Source organism: Mustela nigripes, chromosome 14, assembly GCF_022355385.1.
Source record: "Mustela nigripes isolate SB6536 chromosome 14, MUSNIG.SB6536, whole genome shotgun sequence".
NCBI classification, from domain to species: domain Eukaryota; kingdom Metazoa; phylum Chordata; class Mammalia; order Carnivora; family Mustelidae; genus Mustela; species Mustela nigripes.
In genome coordinates this window covers 68298912-68320218 of record NC_081570.1, presented here as the reverse complement: position 1 = coordinate 68320218, position 21307 = coordinate 68298912, and the positions used below count along the sequence as shown (strand labels likewise).

Sequence of the window (21307 nt, the reverse complement as noted above, 5' to 3'; positions counted from 1 at the left end):
ATGGCTTTCGCATCTATAATCTCAGTGCTAGGCAGCCTTGCCTAATGCTTGGCAAATAGCACATAACAAATGCTCTTGACAAAAAGAAAGGAAAACAGGGAAGAAAGGAGAAAGCTGTGAATGAATAAACTGAACTACAGATGCAAAGGAAAGACCATGAATGGTGGTAAGAATAAAGAAAAGTGAATGGAACCCAGAAACTAATGTGTGAAAGAAACATAATATTTTAAAAGTAGAAACAAATGGAAAATCTCCTAGAATAGGGTTTTTCAAGGATTTTTCTTCCTCTACAAGACGATTTTTAATTAAATGTTTAATTAAATATTGAGAAAGCTTATTTAAAATACAAAATACAAAATGAATATTTTTCAGAAAGCTTAATTTGCCATTGTTTGACATAAAATATTTTAACATTTTAATCCCTTATAGAAGCCAAATAAACTGAGCCTCCTAATTATAAAAGCAAAACAGGAAGGTCACAATTAATGGGGAAACTAAACCTACACATCAGCTCTAACCAAAACCAAACTACAGAAAAATAATCTCTTGATGGAAGTTTTCCTTTAAAATACTTGAAAATCTGAGGTGCCTATGTGGTGCAGTCAGTTAAGCATCTAACTCTTGGTTTCAGCTCAGGGTCCTGGGATCAAGCCCTGCGTCTGGCTCCGTGCTCAGCAGACAGTCTGCTTGAGACTCTCTCCTCTTCCTCCTGCCCTTCCCCGCAAATCCCTGTTCTCTTTCTCGCTTTCTAAAATAAAAAAATCTTTATGTAAAATAAAATACTTGAAAATTTAATAGATCTATGAAAACAATTTGTAATTTTAAATATTTTAAGTAATTTAAAACTTCAAGCATTATGAAATATGAAGCTCCATGAAATTATGTTAGAAATGCCTGATAAGTAAGCTTTTAAATAAAAACAGACTGGGTATACTAAAAAAATAGACACTGATTTTCAAAGTACACCAAAAAATACAAGAAATTTTTTTCTTGCAAAACTTTTTGACAAGGTAGGCTTCACATCTACACATTGGCCCAGCAATAAATAAATTCCAAATACTTTTGGAATTTAGAGAAATGCTATTTCTGTATCAATAATTTTTTTTAATTGTAAAAGTTCCCTTAAAAGTGAAAGCTTTTAAATAGAGAGAGCAACACATGGATACAACACACTTTTATCACCATTCAGAACAAAGAATGGACAAATTAAAATCCACACCTCTTTTCTCTCCCAAAATTACGAGACTGACCTTAGCACTCCAACTCAATGCCATTTTGAGGGCTTATACCTCACCTCTAAATGAAAAGACAATACATTTCACAATGGGAATTACACTTCAGCCTTACTCTGCAATTAAGTTACCTGATATTACCTATAAAGCATGCGGCATTGTAGGTTATTTCTTTTTGGTATTATGTTTTGCTGAGGCTGTTGAAAAACCACAGCAATTTCCAAATCCTAACTTTCTACCCTTCCTCAAACCAAAATTTGCAATTTAATCAACTTTAATTATATGAATCAAGCACTGATAATAAATCTAAGCAGCTTGTTTGCAGAAAGATATCTGAATATTAAATATGAAATTTAACAGGTTTTAATAATTAGACTCTGTAAGTTGTATAATATATATATGTCTGTCCTAATTTGGGAAGATGCACTTCTCACATAACACTCATCAAACTGAATATAAGAAATTGCTCTGGCATTTCACTAAATTAAAATCTTAAAACCCTACAGCTACAATGTGCAAATTTAGAATTTATTAATACTTTAAATCAAATCATAGTTATTATTCAGTTTCATATAATGCAATTTATAGTAGTCTTCTGCTGTAAGTGCAAGAACACAATGAGATTTTAATCAGAATCTACTGTTAGTCACTAACACACATTTTGGAAGGTAACAACCACCATGACCAACCTCCAAAAACACTATCATTTAACAGTTAAAAGATAAAAATTATCCACCTGTGATACCCACGGAGTAAAGGAATTGAGGAAGAATGGCTCCTTACATACCAGAAAATGTTTCTAAACCTCGGATTTAGGCTACCCTTACTAGAAACTTCCATGAGATATTAAATGCTGTTTTTTCATGGTTTGCTAAATGCCTAGATGGATTTGTTAAAATACTTTGTCACAATTTTGTTAAAATACTTGTTAAAGTATTGGATTTGTTAAAATACTTTGTCACAATTTTTCTTGATATATTTTACCTCATGACCATTAAAATATCTTTTTAAACATTTCTATTATTCTTACAGTTTCCTTTAACAATTAAAAAACTAAAATTCACACTAGAATATCAATACCCACGTTTAGTTAACCTCCCTTTATTTCCTTTTGATTACCTTATGCAAATCTATCTTCAGCATAACTGGTCAACCAGGAGAAAAAAGAAGTCAGCCTTCATACCAGGGCACAGTTCTGACAAGCAGCCTCTACTGACTTCCTTTTAAAACTGTTAATACATGGGAGGATCCTAATCTTTGCGATGATTTGGGGGCAGGGATTTTGAAACTGTGATTGTAGGTCAGGGGGAAGAACTACAAAAAAAGAGTCCTACTTGCATATTTTCCATATGGTAATTCAATCAGATATCAGATTATAATAAAATGAGGAAAATTATCCATCTTTTTTTCTTTAATCACACAGTAAAAGTGGAAGCAGATGTTTTTAGGTGGTGGGTAGGCATCAACATTTGTTTTCAGTCTCAGAACATCAATTTTGATAAAGGCAAATCAGGTCAATCACTAATTTATCACCTAAAGAAGACACCGACATAAACAGAAAACTCTGAGCAGAACTTAGAAAAGGAGGAAGAGAGAATCTCCCAACAAAAATGAGGGAAAAAATAAAATAAATCTAAAGAGTGAAAATGGATCCCAAACAACAGGAGCCACTGTGAACCAAATATGGGAACCAAATTTAATCCACATCAATAATGATAATAGTAAGTATTTACTATGAGCTTTCCATGTATGAAGCTCTATTAAACTCTGATAAGTGTATCACACATTTTTTTCTCTATTATATGTAAGTAAGAATATGTTCAGATCACCACTGAGAAATCAGTACTAACTCTTGTATTACTACCATTATCATTCTTACATCTATGACAGGAATCTGAAACTGGTTAGGTTCTAGCCCAGTTTACTGTGATCTTTATTATCATAAATGACAACTATTTATTCAAAAACATATTGAGAGCCTACTCTGAATTAATAACTGATGGTAGGTGCTGATAGGGGCTTGTGGTTGATGTTCAGCCTTGTCACCCATAATTAACCAGCTATAAAACCCCAAAGTTATTACTGGGTCTAAAGAATTGGAAAGCTATTGAGGAAATAATTGCATTGTTCTTAATAATGAATAAGATGTAGCTAGGAAATTTTCTAGGTGCCAACAGAATAAATAAGTAAGTTCATGCTAACAAAAAGAGAAAGCCACAATAAATTGTAATGAATTACCAAAAATGATCTTTGAGGGCATAGAAATTCCAAAAGCTTTCCAAAAAGGGACAAGACTTGCATCTAAGGAAACCTAAGAATATCAAATTAGTTTGTGAAAGAGCTGTTAAGAATGTTAATAAAATGGCCCTCAACAAAGCCAAAAGTATTCTTTCACAAAATAAAAGATTTCTCTCTAACCAGATTTTAATAACTGACTTTTGTAAGTCTTGCTTACCTTAGAAGAAACCTCACACAAAATACAAATAAACCAAAAACCTACATCTTATAGCCTTAAATCCACATAATAAAATTTTTCATTTTAATCAGCACTTGAAGAAACTTGAGTATCATTTAAAACATATATAGGTACATACTCAAGAATATTTCTAGGAACATCTGTAAAGGAAGCATAATTACTATTTTTTCACAAATATAACATTTAAAATATGCGTATCAACTTAAAGCAATTTTTTTTCGACAACTGGTATTATTTAGGCATAATGCATGCCCCTCAAAGTCCAGGCAAGAAAATGGACTCGTTCTTTCTCCTTGCTCTCAAGCAAGCTAATGGCAAGAATGAACGATGTTTTGAACTTGGGTTTGATTTCTAGCTCTCTTTCTACCCCACATTCAATTACCAAATTCTACCCCATCATTACAAATATTTTCCCATCTATAGGCATTGCTTCGCACCTGGACTGTCATCCACACCTTCTAAAGTTCTATTTCCTCCATTATTTCCCTGTTCTAGTTCACTGCTTACACCATCTTGAGAGTTAGCAATTAAAAAATATAACACATTCTCAATCAAAAATATTAACAGCTTTTTATGGCCCACATGTAAAGTCTAATTTTAGTGGAGTAGGCTCTTTAAAATCAGGTCCCAAACTAACATATCATTTTCATCTCCTTCCATTTTCTGTACGACTCATACCCTACATACACATTCTCCTGAAGGTACCATATTTCTTCGTTTTCCAGTGCCTTTACCTCTGACCTGTCCACCTCTCAAAAAAAAAAAAAAAAAAAGCCTGAACCTGCTAAAATCATCTTCTGCCTTCGAGTCTACCTCAATGGAGTCTCTTTTTTCCATATTTCTCATTTTGAATTAACCCCACCCTACATCCCGCAGACTTTACTCTTTATTTTGACATGTGGCTATAGTATGTCTTATATTATAATTATTTGTTGAACTACCTGTTTCTCTCACAAGATTGTAAGTGCCTTTTATAGAGCAGTCCTTAACACAGCAAATTTTTCTAGGCAGGACCTTAATAAATGGCTGTTGTCTCAAAATGAATAAAATTAAAGCCCAAAAGTTGATGGATAACTAGATGAAATGCACTTATAGATAAAACTGTTCTTGTAAAGGATAAAATACAATCAATATTGTAAAACACAGACTTTAAGACCAATTCAAGCAAATGCATACTTTTGGTCTGGCAATTTTGGCGAACTCAGTAGTAGGAGTTCTCACATTTTTAAAACCACATGTGCTGCCATAATAACCCCTATGGCACTGCAGGAAACCAAAAATAACATCTTGAAAGTAAAATCCAAAGCATTATAAATACTGTGAATTATTAAAGTAAATCCAAGCCCTCATCTGTCACTTACACACATGCAACATTATCAAGAATGACTGCTCTGAACTACAAAAGCATAAGGGACTTTAAGAGAATGTACCCACTTGGGGCGCCTGGGTTGCTCAGTGGGTTAAAGCCTCTGCCTTCAGCTCAGGTCATGATCCCAGGGTTCTGGGATTGAGCCCCGCATTGGGCTCTCTGCTCAGCAGTGAGCCTGCTTCCTCCTCTCTATGACTGCCTCTCTGCCTACTTATAATCTCTGTCAAATAAATAAATAAAAATTAAAAAAAAGAGAGAATGTACCTACTTATGAAATATCAGGCTTTTCAAAGGGTAATTTGGGTTTGACTTTTATTTTAATTGGACTCTTAAAAAATTTTTATATAGTAAGAAATCTCTAGTACTGTGCATCTTAATACTACTTAATTTAATCAATATTGGGACTGAAAAGTAGGACAGTGGCAACAATTTAACCCTCTGGCTTGGTAAAAGCCTCTGGCCTTGAGAAAACTATAAATTGCACAACATAGAAGGGTGACAAGGCCGCCAAAAATGAAGATTTACCTCATCAAATTTACCTTTATGATCTTAGCGGTAGCCTTATAAATGTCCCGATAAATGAAAAGTTGACATAAGGAGTTTTAATTAGATGAATATAGTCTTGAATACAATTCCAAAGATGGAATTTCACCTAAAAAGAAAGATGCCTTTCACCTAAACAGCTAAATATACCAAATGCACTATATTCTGAAAGATAAAAATGAAATTCTACAATATTTAGAACTAAGAGCAATTTTCAATTTTTTAAAAATTTGTCATATTTACATACATTAAACCAAAAACTGCTATTCTAGATTATTCAATTCTTTATCTGTTGCATAAAATCAATAAAACTCAAAGTCCAAATAAAGAAAGCTTACTACTAGAGATAGGGATTTTAATTTGTACTGAATTATTCATTAAAATATTTTTCAACCTATTTACAAATTTTGCAATAATAAAAAAAAGCGGACTTAAGTCCTACTTTTAAAGCAGTTTCTATATCACCATGACAGGTGATTTCAAAACATTTTAACCTGGATGTTAAACACTTCAATTTCAACAACTTTTGATTGTATGTTAAAATGATGTAAAATATTAGAGTTTTAATGAGTACTCAGCATTAAGAAGTCAATTTAATAAGTAAGGAATTAATTTTCAAATAGATAAGCAGAGCTTTATAAATTCTGAATGGTATATTGTGAATTCTGTCCAAAAGCTAACCTTTATAAGCAGTGTTAATGAAAATCTTAACTATTTAGTCAAAATTATATATTGTTTCCTGGAATTTTTCCTAAGATTTTTAGTTTAGCTTTCTAACTACTTGAATTATTCCTCCGTGTTATATATAGTTCCTTATCTAAATACCTACCCTTATAGAGGGTTTCTTAGGTTCTAACAGTAGAAAATTAATAGATACTTAGGTCTTAGATATAATGCAAAAATGTTTAAGTTTAGAGAACAGACAGCCTACTCTTCAGCCAAAAGTGAGATCAAGACAATGCTGAATCCTTGGCCACTAACATAAACATATTTGCCTTACTATATTTTGGTTGAAGCAATAAAAATAAAAATAAAGTACAATGGCAGGCCAATCAAAGACATCAATTCCCACACAAATCCTTCTTTATACAAACATTTTTTTTCTTTTAAAATCATTTTTTGGGGGCAGCTGGGTGGCTCAGTGGGTTAAAGCCTCTGCCTTCAGCTTGGGTCTTGATCTCAGGATCCTAGGATCAAGCCCTGCATCAGGCTTTCTGCTCAGCGGAGAGCCTGCTTCCTCCTCTCTCTCTCTTTGCCTGCCTCTCTGCCTACTTGTGATCTTTGTCTGTCAAATAAAGAAATAAAATCTTTTAAAAATAATAAAATAAAATCATTTTATTCATAACACAAATTAAAGAATGGCAAAATATATACGTTCTTCAAACTGTCATTTAAGATGCCTCAATAAAAATTTTCATTATTTTCTTTGAGTAAAATTACATGGATTGAAATTTTTATTTTGTAGGTTAGACAATAAGCAAGTATTAAAATACACTCATATATCATTACAAAAGATGGATTATCAGAACAAAGATTAAAAGAATATTTTACAGGAGTTAAATAATGCCAAAAATGAGGTATGTATGTGTGTATATACATACATACACATACACATTCAGTCATATAGAAACCATCTGAAGACCATTACCACATAATTCCACATTAAATAAAAACTTATATATTAATACTAATCACTAAATTTACACCTTGGTCTTTTTCAGAGGTAAAACAGCATTTACTTGGGAAGTCAAATGAATAAAAATGTGATTTTTTTAAAAAAGAAATGAGACCCTCAGCCATCAATTCAGAAATGAATATCAAATTATTAAGGATGAAAACATTCTATCAGAGGAAATACCAAAAATATTATAAAGCAATACACAAAACACAAAGAAGTTTTAAACATAAAAACATCAGAAAAGGGGCGCCTGGGTGGCTCTGTGGGTTAAAGCCTCTCCCTTCGGCTCAGGTCATGATCCCAGGGTCCTGGAATAGAGACCCGCATCGGGCTCTCTACTCAGCAGGGAGCCTGCTTTTTCCTCTCTCTCTGCCTGCCTCTGTGGTACTTGTGGTCTCTATCAAATAAATAAATAAAATCTTAAAAAAAAAAACTATTTAAAAAAATCAGTAAATAGCAATTTTACAAATACACAGGAGTTGATTTATTCTTCATAAACAGACAAAATCAATTTTAATAAAGTAAGCTAAAAAATTAAGCTTATATTTTAATTTATTTTCAATTAAACGTTAACATTGTGGTGATTTAATTGTAACTTTCTTGGTAATGTTCTTGATTTTCCCAGATTTAACAGGCAATAGAGAGAATGAGATTATTAGTGTACATAATCTATAAAATTCTCAATATTCTTCAAATACTGAAGCAATAGTTGTACTAAAGGCTATTCAATTTAGTATTGTTCTAAAGCGTTCTAATTTTTTAAGAACACTCTTAAGCTATTAAAAATCAAATCTAAATTTTTTTTTTAAAAAAGCCGACTCTGGAAAATGTGAATTCTAAGATACCTAAGATTTGTTCTTCAATTTTTTAATCATGTAATATTAGCGACTGAATAATAAATGCTTTGAAAAATATCTTTTCTCATGTAATGAAACCAATTATAGGTTTCAGGCTGAAATGTCAAGGGAACTTTGCACTTAACATATCAGGAACACAATATAAGAATATTAGTAAAAAAACAACAGCAAAACAAATGGGAGGTGTGAGAGAGTGACTACCCTATTAAAATAGACTACACTATTAAAAGTTATGCTTGACCATCAAGTTCATTATAATTTTATGTCACCATAATTCAACAAAATATTTTATAAGCACTAATCAACCCAAAATTCCTACGAAGAGGACAAAGAAAAGTGCTTTTAGAGTGTACTCTTAAATACCTTAACATATTGCAGCTGTTATCTGAGTCCCATGTAGCAAAGATCTAAAACAAAGATTTTCCTGAATGTAATTCAAATAATTTCAGAGGTCCAGGTACTTATTTTTGCATCTGCCAACAGCTACAACAGGCCAGTAATTACTACTAAGAGATAACAAAGCATCCCTTATGATGCTCTGGCAAGTAATAAAATACTAGGCTAAGCTATTTCCTTGAAACTTCAGGCCTCTGATATAAGTAATAACAACTACTTTTCTGCTTCGACTGGTATTTGGTCAAAACAAAAATGCCTTTCAAATCAGTATTCTGAATTAAAGAGCATTGAATATAAACTAATTTTTAAAGAACATTACATATAACATTATATGTTATATAAAAATAAAAATTCAATGAATAAATGGCTTCCTTAGTTATGTCCCAAAAAGATTATTTAAATTTATATTAAAATCGTATTTGAATTAAAGTAAGAAAACCAATCAAATATGAGACAAGATTACTCATGAATAGAAAGTATCAATATTTTTATCTTGAATTCCAGTTATATCCATAGGTCTTGTGTTTATTCTTATATATAGGTAATGCAATCATGTTTAAATTACTGGAGAAAAAGATACACTATCTTATAACTGATTCTTTTTAAAAATGAATAGAATTTTGATATTCTAAGATTTTAACATTTTCACTCTTCAGTGCAGCTTTGAATTAGCAATAAACTATGAATGCCATAGAAGCATATACATAAAATGTACATAATAAAAAGTAGTCTTTTAAATCTTTGTTAGATTTCAACGTGGTGAAATCTATGCTTTTGAAAAATTTTAAAGGAAAAAGGAACTAATATTATTTATCTATTATTATAATTAAAATGAGTCTTTAAATTTTAAATTAATTCTATTAATAAGACAATATAAGATATATTTTTCCAACAGTTATTAAAACATGGAGATTCTTAGTTTTGAATTCCAGACTCTTCATATAGGTAGACATAAATTTTGAGTAAATATTATTTAGGGTTTTTTTTTACATGTTTTATTAACTTCCATTTAAAATCTAACCTGTTAAAATATTTGACTTGGTTCAAAGAGAATAAAACATAGCAAGTTTTTTAATAGAAACTTCCACTTTTATAAGATGTATATTTAAAAAGATTATTTCAAGTAAACATTCGTAACATACATTACTCTTATCTCGAGAATTATTCCTCATATTTTATTTTACTCAAAATACAGCTTATTTTTTTAAAAAAGTCAATCGGCTTAAACAGATGTAGAAACAATTTAATACATACACATTCATTCAACATATATACAAATGACCAGAAGATATTATATCATAATTAATAGTTTTATTATTCATTCAAGAATATTTGACTTTGTTAACTTACAAAGAATGTCAGTTATTTTAAACTGAAGAGCACTGCCAATTAACTTCCTTGTCATAACATCCCCAGTATAATACCAATAACTTTTACAATAACTTAATTAACTTGTCAACAAAACAGTTTTTTGCAATGGATTAAAATTTCACTGCTTTAAAAAACACTCAGTAGTTAACCTCCAAATTTAAGACAAAACATGTAGAACTTACCCTAGCTGTGCCTTTCCAATAACCTCAAAGAAGTTATGCACTCTGTGACAGTTACTGTTCCTTACGTAACAATTTTCCTGGAATGAATTCTCTAGTAACCCTTACCTCTCTGTGAAGGGAGGTGTGATATTCAAGGGAAAAGGGTAATGAACTGTAATATCAGATTCTATTTTCCAGTGCTGATCATAGTTAGCATCAACAATGATAAGAAATCTTTTTTATCATATTATTCAAGACAATGAAGTTGGCAGTACAGGATGCCTATCAGTAATTTTACCGAAAAAGAGCATTTGTATACTTGCGTAAAAACATACCATCATAATCCTATTGAAGTGTAATTGCTGTTGCTAATATTCTTACCCTGGTATGAAAATGCTCTGCATAAATGTAGCATAGACTTGTTAAGATAATACATGACCATGCTGAGAGGTTAATACTTATATAAAAGCCCATGCCAGTACCATAAATCTCTTTATTAGACAACAGTTTCCTTACTCAGAGGGTCATTCTGTGTAAGAGTAACAATCTGATTTTTCACATTAGTGAAGCTTAGCTAATAAAACAGTAAATCTATGACAACGAATTTCATTAAGAAACAAGGCCTCTTAAAATACAAAATAAGTTATTTTTACTTGTCATATCATTCCTTGGTAAACTAAAGAAAATGAACTACTATATCTCTTTTCAAGGATGCATTAAAGGATAAACTTTCTTTTATTTTTTTTTCCAACAAGCAAATCCTGAAATAACATTTTTATACTAAAATGTAAAAATAAAAATAAAAAGGTTCATCTTTAGTATAATTTAATATAACATCTTACCCTAAATTTCCTGGCACAATTACGCATATGATGTGAAAATTTTAGCTAAGTGAAAAGAACCAAATGCTCCTAAAGGCTTTTAACAATGATTACCAAAATACCTGATCGGAAAACTCTCAAATATTTCTGAGTATCTGGCTTATAATTTCTTTAGCTGACACAGTGTTCATAAATATAATCCCATTTTTTAATTAAGTACTGCCTATCTTACCTGCATTCGTGTTTTTCCAAGTCACTCAGCAATTTTCTAAACCATTTAATATTAGATCTTTTTGCTGGTGGTTTCCCTGTTTTTAAGTGTCACGGCACTAATCAGTCCGTTATTGAAAGCAAAAGTCATTAATCCAAAGTGATCATTTTTGTTTTTAGAAAAGAGCATATGCAACTCATCTACTTTGATCTATTAATTAAATATAGAAGAATGTAATGTACTACTTATTGTTCAGTGATCACTTTATAATATTTCACATAATCTGGAAAATTTTATAAAAAATCCGACCTCTCTTTTAACAATTATTCGATATTTAAACAAGACACAGTTCTAGTCATCCAGAGTGTTGGCTGATCATAAAAACAGCTAGCATCTCAAAATAAAACTGATTCATTATCTTCATTACCTTTCAACTTATTTTCACTAATTAAGGAAAGGTAAAAGGCACATTCGTAAGCTGTGAATACATGAAATGATAAATACTTGGACACTTAGTATATTAAATTTCACTACAATTTGGCTAATCCCAAATGCTTTATATTCCTTAGAACAATTTTTCTCAAACAAAATTTAAAAATACATTAAAAAATACAATTTTCAAAAATGCAATTCCAATTGATATTGCCTTGATTATTTTATCTCATATACAAGCTCCCTCTGCAGGTAATAACAAGGGTTAGCAAAAATATCTGAAACATGTAGGCAGTTGCCTGGTAAAGTTGCAGGTCACCATTGTATGAAAATACTATTATCTAGAGTCTCCTCCTTACCAATTATCTGATTAAAATAACTGCTTTTGAAAATTTGCGGTTCAACATGATTATTCTTGTCCTTCAGCTTGGTTAAGAATGTGGCTTGAGTAGGCAGAATAGACAAACTTTTCAAAGTCACCCAAGAGCCACTCTTACAAAGTGTATTTCAAGGAAAAGAAAACATCACCTTGCTTACACAGCACCAGCCTGAAATGATAGACCACCCAAAACAAAGCTGTTCTACCCGTTTATCTGATGCATCTTCTGATCCCAAAGTACACAATCAAAGATGGTATTTTAGGATCGACTTATGGTGAAAAATAAAAGATGAATTTCAAATAAATGCAGTAACTACCGTATTTTCTTATTTAAAAAAATTCTGAAATGTGAACCTGGAAGTATTTACTTTCGAACAATAAATTTATTTTCACTAATTCAATACGAAAAGAAAAACTGATTTGATTTACAAATCCATCATATTTTTTTCAGAATCAGTTTTAGATTTGTGTTTGCACACTCTCCTCACCATATTCCTTTCTCTGTGTATACACAGATACAAGGTGCATCTCTGACAAGGGTGCAGGGGAATAAAAGGCCAAGTTAAGAAAATTTTCAAGCTCTTGGGGGCAATGTGTTACTAGAAATTATTACTGGGTAATTTGATGTCCCCCTGATTTTCCCCTTCAAACATGTATGCACCACCTTATAGCATATAAGCAGTGACTAGAAATTTGAGGCATTCCATTTGACTCAGCTATAAATGAACTGACAGGCTTAGAAAGTGATTTTTTTTAAACTAAGATCTTTATTAAACACCTATAAATTATAAAAGATTTGCTCACTTTCGTGCTAAACATACAAAAATGTCATACAGAGATAACCAGTTAAATTTTTCTACTTGAACAAAGAAAACAAGGTTAAGGGTAAAGGCAACTTGTAATAAGCAGCATTGTAGTGAGTTTTTCACTTTAGAGAAAGATAAAATTTTGTTTCACTTATATTTTTAAATATTCAGGCTGCAGACCTAGTTTAAAACCAATGATAATATGAACAGTGACTTCCATGAAGGCTGTGAGTATCACAGCATTCCCAGCAGAAAAAACAAAGGTGGGGAGACGTCTCTATTGCTCATCTATAGAGCTATCCAGAGGAAGCAACCAATATCCCAATACGACCTTTCTCATGACATTCACGGAACTTTGAAAGGACAGAAACAGTTAAACATCCTTAATAAAAATGAAATGTCTAGACCATCAAATTTTAGTATAATTTTAATCTGTTGATGTATGAAATGAAATGAAACATTTCAGAATTAGATTTACCTTTTTTTGAATGCAAGACAAGATACATAAAGTGTTTCAATTCTTCATTTAATACATTAAAGCTTTGTCAAATTCTGTACAAATATGCATAATCACTGGGATGCAGATGTGTAAACCTTCAACACCAAAATGAATGTTTCCCAAACTGTCTTGGACATTAACCGTAAGAAGACGAGGAATTTTAAGAATTAAAATACCATAAGCATCACAAGATTAAGAACACAAAAATGAGTGGAGAAAATATTGTATAAAAACATGTGTTCTGTAAGTTCTAATCAATAACCACAGTAATAACCACTGAAAAAATGGTTGGCTTTTAAGGCAGAGGAATAAAATTTCTGTATGGAAAGTGCCAGCGGAATAAAGAAATAATAATTCCAAATAAAAATAATTTGTCTCAAAGTAGAGAAATGGGAAATAATTTTCGACATGATTTTTTGATGTAAATTGTAGTTGAGAACCAATTAAGTAAATATATCTATATAAGAGAGAAATATATCAACTAAAGACCTTTTCTAAAATTTTGTAATGATTCCCTCATTACATGAAGAACTGCTGTCACAGTATTCTATTTTAACAATAAATGATTAAAATTAGAACTTACTTTATGAACAAACCAGAATTCTCTTTTGTTCTCTTTATCGACACTATTTACTGTACTCTTCAAAAGAAAGCATTAGTCAAAAGCAAGGTCCCCGAGCCCACCCTTAGCAGTCTAGAATCATTTTCTACAATAATTGGGGTTAGATTATTTTATCATCTAAATACAAGGCAACAATTTGTTTGAGGCATGGGCTGATGTCAAGTACCTACATAATATTGCAAAGCATGGGTAGTACAAGCATTTTGTGATCCAAAAGTAGTAAAGACCTTTGAGAACGAAAGAGAGATTAACTAAGCCATATCATTTTCAAAATCAGTTTAAAAAGCTATTTCAATCGTAGATATTTTACATTTTAAACTTATATTTGCAAAAATTTTTGGTCAATTAAAGTCATAAATATTGATATATACAAAGGAACAGAATATAAATTCTATGCTTATGTATGTACAGGTGTGTATATATTTATTTGATCAAGAAAGGAGCTAAAGAGAATTACCTAATAATTGAAAGAGCAAAACTAATCCTTCTTCTTTTATGAGGAACTTCATGGTGCATTTTTCACTGCTATAATGGCTAAAGATTTTATTACTCATCTAGAAATAGATCTATCCGGTTTTGTTCTAACAAAATAACAAGTCTTTGAACTGATCTAGGTCTAAAGTTAACCATCTTTTCAACTTCTTTCATCTGTCATGGTCAAGAACTAATAGTTCATTTTTATCTCTTTCTTTTTTCTAGTATCAGATTTATTAAAACAACAACAACAACAAAAACCGACACATTTTTGAAGTTACTTAATGCATCTTGAACAAAATTAAGTCATTGTTTAGGATGTTAACTTCTGCTTAACCTGCCTGCTTTTTAATATTTCTATTTTTATGAAAATACTGAATTTATCCTCACAAAACGTCTGCCAAAGTTTTTTTTTCTGTTTTAGCTTTAAGTAGGCTTCTTTTAAAGCAACTAATTTCAATACTGAAATTCAGAGATTAAGATGTAATCCCTGTGTGTGAATTTTAATGTTTATAACGTATTCCTCACAGATTGGAAAAATCAATGACAAGACCAACAGGGGCCCGTTTTGCTCAGCCTAGGTTTTCTTGTCAGGTAGTGATTAATGCTGTGCTCTGTAGAGGGAGACATTACATCCGGGCTAAAACAGACCTAAATTTTACCCTCAGGCAGAAATCTGATTTAAACATCTCTATTTAAAGTGACATTTGTCCTCCCTTTTCAACTGGTTTCCCCAGAAATTCCAGAAAGTTGACTTCATGACCTAAAAACAGCTGGGTGGCTGTGAGCAGCAGTTGTGGCCTGTTCTTGCACTTCGGTAAATCTGGGTGCCAGAATCAATCAAGGTGGTAATAAAACAGGTGCCCGGCTATCCGCTATGATGAATCCCATGTCACCTTATTGCTACAAGAATTTAAGACTTAAAATTCCTTATAACTCTAGAGTCAGTAGTAAACATTTCCAAAATATGTTTCTGTTGTTGATAATAACCTAGCTATCTATACTGATGGGCTAGATCTCTTTTGATGTCTAAAATTACATCGATATTTCACTACATTCATCTGAAATATCAGCAGATTACAAATACCATGAACCCAGAAAAGCAATTACAAAAAGCAAATCTCTAAAAAAAATTAGAATATGCAAGTGGAAATGGCTTCTTGCATGAAATATAACAGCTTCCAAAAAATGGAAAACAAAAAGAAAAAAAGTTTACATAGCAGAAGTCACCAAGTAAACAAGATATATGCATACTAAAACAGGCACAATATCCTTATAGTGTGAAACATGGTAGCTTTTGATATTATTAAGCAATTTAAACATTGCTGGCAAAGTCCCACTAACCAAGGTAATCTAATTTCTGTTGCTTTTCAATGTAAATTGATTTTTTTTTTTCTTTTAGCCATTCTGGTAATTGAACAAACTTATACAACTGTGATGGGATTTTACTTACCACCACACAATGCATAAAATTCTCTATGAAGACAAACTATATTACTTCATAAAACTACATTTTTGTTGTAATTAAACAAATTGTATTTAAACTTGCTCTGTGCTTCAAAACAATCAATAGTGTTTTGCTGTAAGCTGTACTTTACTTGCAGGTGTTAAGCGCTAGGTTCCTTCACTCGACCTACCTTTTTTAAAGATAATTTTTATTGGCAATACATGGGAGGTTATTTTCTTCTTAAGAAATAACTTTGTAAAAATCACTGCATAAGACTATATTAGAAAATATCTGCAAATTATTGCTTACATATAGTCTATCAGTTAAGTGATGTAAAAAGATTTTTAAGTATTTTTTGTTTGATTAAGACCTTTTATGACACAGTGATCCACTTAAAAAAATACCCACTTATGTCAAAACACCATTAAGAGATTTTCATTGTTTATAACATACACATAACAAAATCTATAAAAGTCAAAATGCCACACTGACATCCTGAATAAAATTCAGAAATTACAGACCTCCAGTTATATAGTTTCTCCTTTAAAAGATATTCACACTTAGATCAAGAAAAATGTCACCATTTCAGGATTCTAACTTCCCAATTCCAATCATTAACTATCTCTATATTCACCCATTTCCTAGGCGTTTTTCTTAAAGCATTAAAAAAAAATCACTACTTGACCAATCTTGAGTGGCAAAAAGATTTCAGAGAATAGTCTCAATTTTTCTGATAACATCAAGTCTAATTACAGTAATCGGGGTGATTAAATACTTTTCAACCTTTCAACCTTCAATCAAGAATTATTTGAAGAGATGAATATTTAGGTGGGGCTATAAACTAATTAGTATTATGTAAGAGAGACTTTAACTAAGCTATGATTTTAATCTATCTTTAAAATAAAAATGTTTTAAACTTTCTTGAAAATAGTTACAGAACAGTTATCTATTTAGGTAATATGAACTGATATTTAAACAAATCACCTGAAGAACTGATATGACCAAAACATAAGTAGGATTTCAAGACCTTTTCAGGACTAGGAGCTAAAGTTGTTATTTTTAACACTTGATCAAAACCATTAATTTGCAAAAATTTTTAGCTAAGTATTCTTGCAAATAATTTGATGAACATTTCTAAATAATCATGCACTTTATTTCTAGAATTTATTAGTTTGAAAATAATTCCACCTTAATTTTACAGGAACCTTTTCCATAAAAAAGCAGAGAGATGTCAAATGTGTTCCTCTCCAACACTCAAAATCAGATACAGTGGACGTGAAGAGGCAAAGTGTACAGTCTTTGAGATTTTTCGTAAAAAGAGCAATCCTGAATTCTTCAATCACTGAATTCTTCAAATTTCCAAGACTGTATTTCATTCCTAATCTAAATACAGTTAATCTGCGCTCTTAAATATTAGCAGTTGAGCAAGTGGTATGGATTCTTATTAAAATGAGAACAGATTTCTCTCAGGTAAGTTTAGTGTGTATAGCCCATACCTAAATTATAATGCTCTCTTCATCTCATACTACTTCTGTCAATAAACTAAGCATGATTTGAGTATTTATGCACAAAACTTAGGTCAAATAAATATTTTGATAGAAAATACAGCAATAACATTTTATTACTATGGTGTACAGATTTCCAGTTACCTCTTGACCTTCCCAACTTCTCAATCTTAGCTCACATATTCCATAGTACTTAAGACATTAAAATACTATGTCAGATTTTTTGCTAAAACACAAAAGGCTTCAATAATGATCAAATAAAGATCCCACCTTAAGTAAACCTTGGTTTTAAAGCTCTCCTCTTGCTTATTTTAAGAAAGGAAACGCCCAGAAGCTTGGTGTTAACGTTTCTGCTGATTGTGAAAATTGCAGCAATAAAAACTCCAACTGCTTGTCTTAAATTAAGACCTGTAGTACTACTCCATGTGAGATCCGTATATTTAATATTAGTTTTTATAACATTTGGAAGTTTTGTTGTCTGCTTTGATGTTAGTCCATTAATAGAGCAGAATCAAAGCCTTAAAAAATTATATTTATTGGAAATTCTCAAATCAAAACCAGAAGTAATGTTTGTTTTACCTCACATTACTTAATATTCTGATTCTCCAGCTACCTGGTCCCAGAACTATCTGTATTTCTAAAATCATTTTTTGTTGCCAACACATAGTAACCCACAATGATTGAAAATGGCAGCTGAAGTGCTTCTACAACACATTAATTTTTCTCTAAGTAGTCCAATTTTGTCATTGAGATGTTGAAAAATCTTTTCACTGCATTTTACACCTTCAGAGATTTGCTGAATTCAGGCTCACCATCATATAAAATGAAGAACAATGTTTTCAAGACAATTTTTAGATTATCACTAATAGCTCTAAAGGATAATGTTTTCTTTATACCACTCTGCATTCAAAGCAGACTAGTTAACAGCAACTTAAGTGCAATAATAGCAATTACATCAATGTGGGCATTTTTACCTCAGAAGTACTTCTTAGATAACCGAAAGGACCAGATAAATAAACTATAATAAAATGATTTCAGGGGAATGATATACAATAGGAATGCCACTAAAAAAAAAATCTTCTCAATCTAAATAAAGTATCTTATTAAACGAAAAACTAAAAATGTTAGGCAATTAATGTAATGATATTTATCCCTCCAAAACTGAGTTAAGTTTCAATATTAGAATAAAACCAAGGAATTGCGAACATCAGTTTATTTAAAAAAAGAAAAGTCCTCTTCTAATGAAAGAATATAAGCTTCTGTTCAAAATCAACTAACCATCAAAGGTAAAACTATTAAAAATATAGGTTCCAAAATCTTCTCTGAGGTTCGTTTTCATCTTAAAAGTAGGTTTTAGGAAATCTTAAGCTAAATAAATAAAACCAACACTTCCCCAGAAGTTGATAAAAAAAGTTCTCCCTTGACCCATCTGCTTGCCATGAAATGACCCAAATGACCCAAGTACTTGTTCTTATTTCTTCACTAATGGATATTGAGTTGTTAAAAGAAATTCAAAGAACTTCTCTCTCTGCAAATGTAAAAAAGGCATTAACAAATATGCTATAAATATTAGGAAAAATAAACCAAATGTAAGCTGAATTCTCCAGCTTACGGTGTTTAGAAAATACAAAACTTTTGAGACAAAACAATCAATATTCAGAAAGAATTACTACTAAATAGAATTCACAAATAATCTGAGTATCACCTAGAACCCTTTTTCAAATTTACACCTACAAAAGTTACATTAACAAAGTTCATGCTGAGTTTTTAACATTCAAACCCTCCTTGGATTTTTCCCCCTTAATTTAGCAAGTGTATTAAAAATAAGTTTCCTAGGTGTAAAAATGAGTGTCCCTTAATCACAAGATTTCTATTGTTTTATACTCTAATTAAAAGTCTTCCCTACCCATTTTAATAATATAACAAAGTGTAGGCCCTAGAAAAGTATGAAGTTGGAAGGAAAAGCTTTCTCACTCTCTTCCACTGAAGGGACCCCAAAAGACAGGCAACAGTGACTATCATAAAATAAAAGGTCACCCTTTTTCTAGGAACAAACCATTTATCAATAGAAAATAATTGTCTTGCCATTTGCAAGGGCTCCACAGCAATAGACAATGTTTTTCGCTCACATAATTACAAAACAGTGAAAGTTCAGAAACACAGCCTGAATCCACCTCCCTATTTTTACTCTTTACAATTCTCATTGCCCTTTGGGCCTCTGCTTGGAAGCAAATGGAAGACAGGCTGAAGTTTTCTCAATTGAGCTGAAGCTAAGAAACCTTTGATATGCTAATAGTCCCCTTCAAACGGTAAGAATTCACACTTGCATTAATTCAAACAATTTGTGCAGAATGATGTGAAATGGCACCTCTTTTAGAGGCAAGCAACAAAAGGAGAGAATCGGAATGTCTGAAGGAACTAAACAACAGAACATTTGTTCTGCAGTATTCTCTCTATCATGCATAAATTTCCTAGAGGGCGGAGGGGAGGGACAACAAAAAGTTCCACAACACACCTGAACAGAAGTAGATTTTCTTATATAACGTTTTCCAAATATTAGAAACATACTAAATTTAAAGTTACCAAGTTACCTTTAGTTACCTCTTAGGTCAAGAGTCCCATAACAACTTTTCTAAACTACTAAACACACCACACAAACTATTCTATTTTTTCTGCCGTGGACGCACATTGCCTCCTTAGTACCCAATTTTTAAGGTTTGCCCAAGATCTAACTTGATTTAGTAAGAGACATCCCGACAGGAAATTATTTACCAAACGGATGTGACTTTTCTTCATTTGTGCAACTCGAGCTGAGCAAAGAGCAAACTCGGTGGGGCCCGTTGCAGACACAAACACTGACAGGGAAATGAATGAAACAGCGTCCGTGAAATCTACGCCCCTGGAAAGGGGACGAGAGAAGTACACATACTGTAAAGGCTGCAGAAGAAAATTTAAGAATTGGGGCGGGGGCAGGGAGGAGAGTGCCTTAGAACCGGGCCTTTTGTAACGGGAACCATATGGTTGGTGGCTGCGGCTCAGACGCTCTCAGGCTGCTTGGAGGAGCTGCTAACCAGCCTGACACCTTTCAAGAAACAGGAGGAAAACATTTCCTCGGTCTGAATCCGAGACAACACAGTTTGCATCAGGAAGAACGGAATGAGAGGGCCCGGGAAGGGGGGAATGGTGAAGGGGGAGGAGTCCGTAAAAGACGAGAAAAGATTTTTTTTTTTTCCCCTCCAACTACGTTTTTAGAGGACGGAACGAAAAGAAGATAAATATATAGAGAGGAGACAGAGAGAGAGAGAGATTGAGGAAAAAAATATATACATATGTATGTATATATGGCATACGTTCCTTAGCCTCCGATCAGAGACACTTTGGGCACAACGTAAAGCTTCCAGCGATTTCCCCTACCCTAAGCCCCGTAGTTTGGCGAAAGGAACAAACTTTACTGATCCCAAGTGAAGCAGTCCTGCAAGCGTGCCTCCCCACTGCTAAGACGCTTTCGTCGCTTCGCCCGCCCTCGCCTCCCCACCGGAGGGGTCGGCTCGCCCCAGCCAATCAAGGAGCCTACGCTCGGTTAGCCCGGGGCTCTCGCCTTTCCTCGCGCTCCTCCCACGCCTTCTCCTCCCCGTGGATCCTCACCCGGCACCCCCATCCTACAAACCAGACTTCCCAAGGTTCCCAGCCCCAGCCACCCCAGGAGCCCACGGTTGGTAACTTCTCCCGCAGGCCCAGCGCGGCCCGCTGCTGCCCTCTCACTGCGGGTCCGGGAGGCGCTCTGCCCTCCTCCCCAGGGCCCGCCGGGTGCCCGGCTCCGCCGCCAGCTCGCCCCGTGGGGCCGCCCCTAATCGTTGCCAGCCCCCGCGCCGGCCTGGCCACATCTGGCTGCGCTTTGCTGTCATCCTTGCCACTCCACACCACCTAACCACCGACAAGAAAAAACAACAACCCGCAACAACTCACCCAAGCCCCCCAAACCGCCCACTTCCCCCGAACTCGCTCCCAGAGCCCGGCCTCCCTGCTCC

At 32.9% G+C, this 21307-nt stretch overlaps 1 protein-coding gene across 17 annotated transcripts in view; it reads right to left on the bottom strand.

Annotated features, from left to right (window-relative positions):
- The window catches only part of ADGRL2 (adhesion G protein-coupled receptor L2), a 189069-nt gene that overhangs the window by 165306 nt on the left and 2456 nt on the right, over nucleotides 1-21307 (bottom strand). The gene's annotated exons all lie outside the window — the stretch shown is intronic.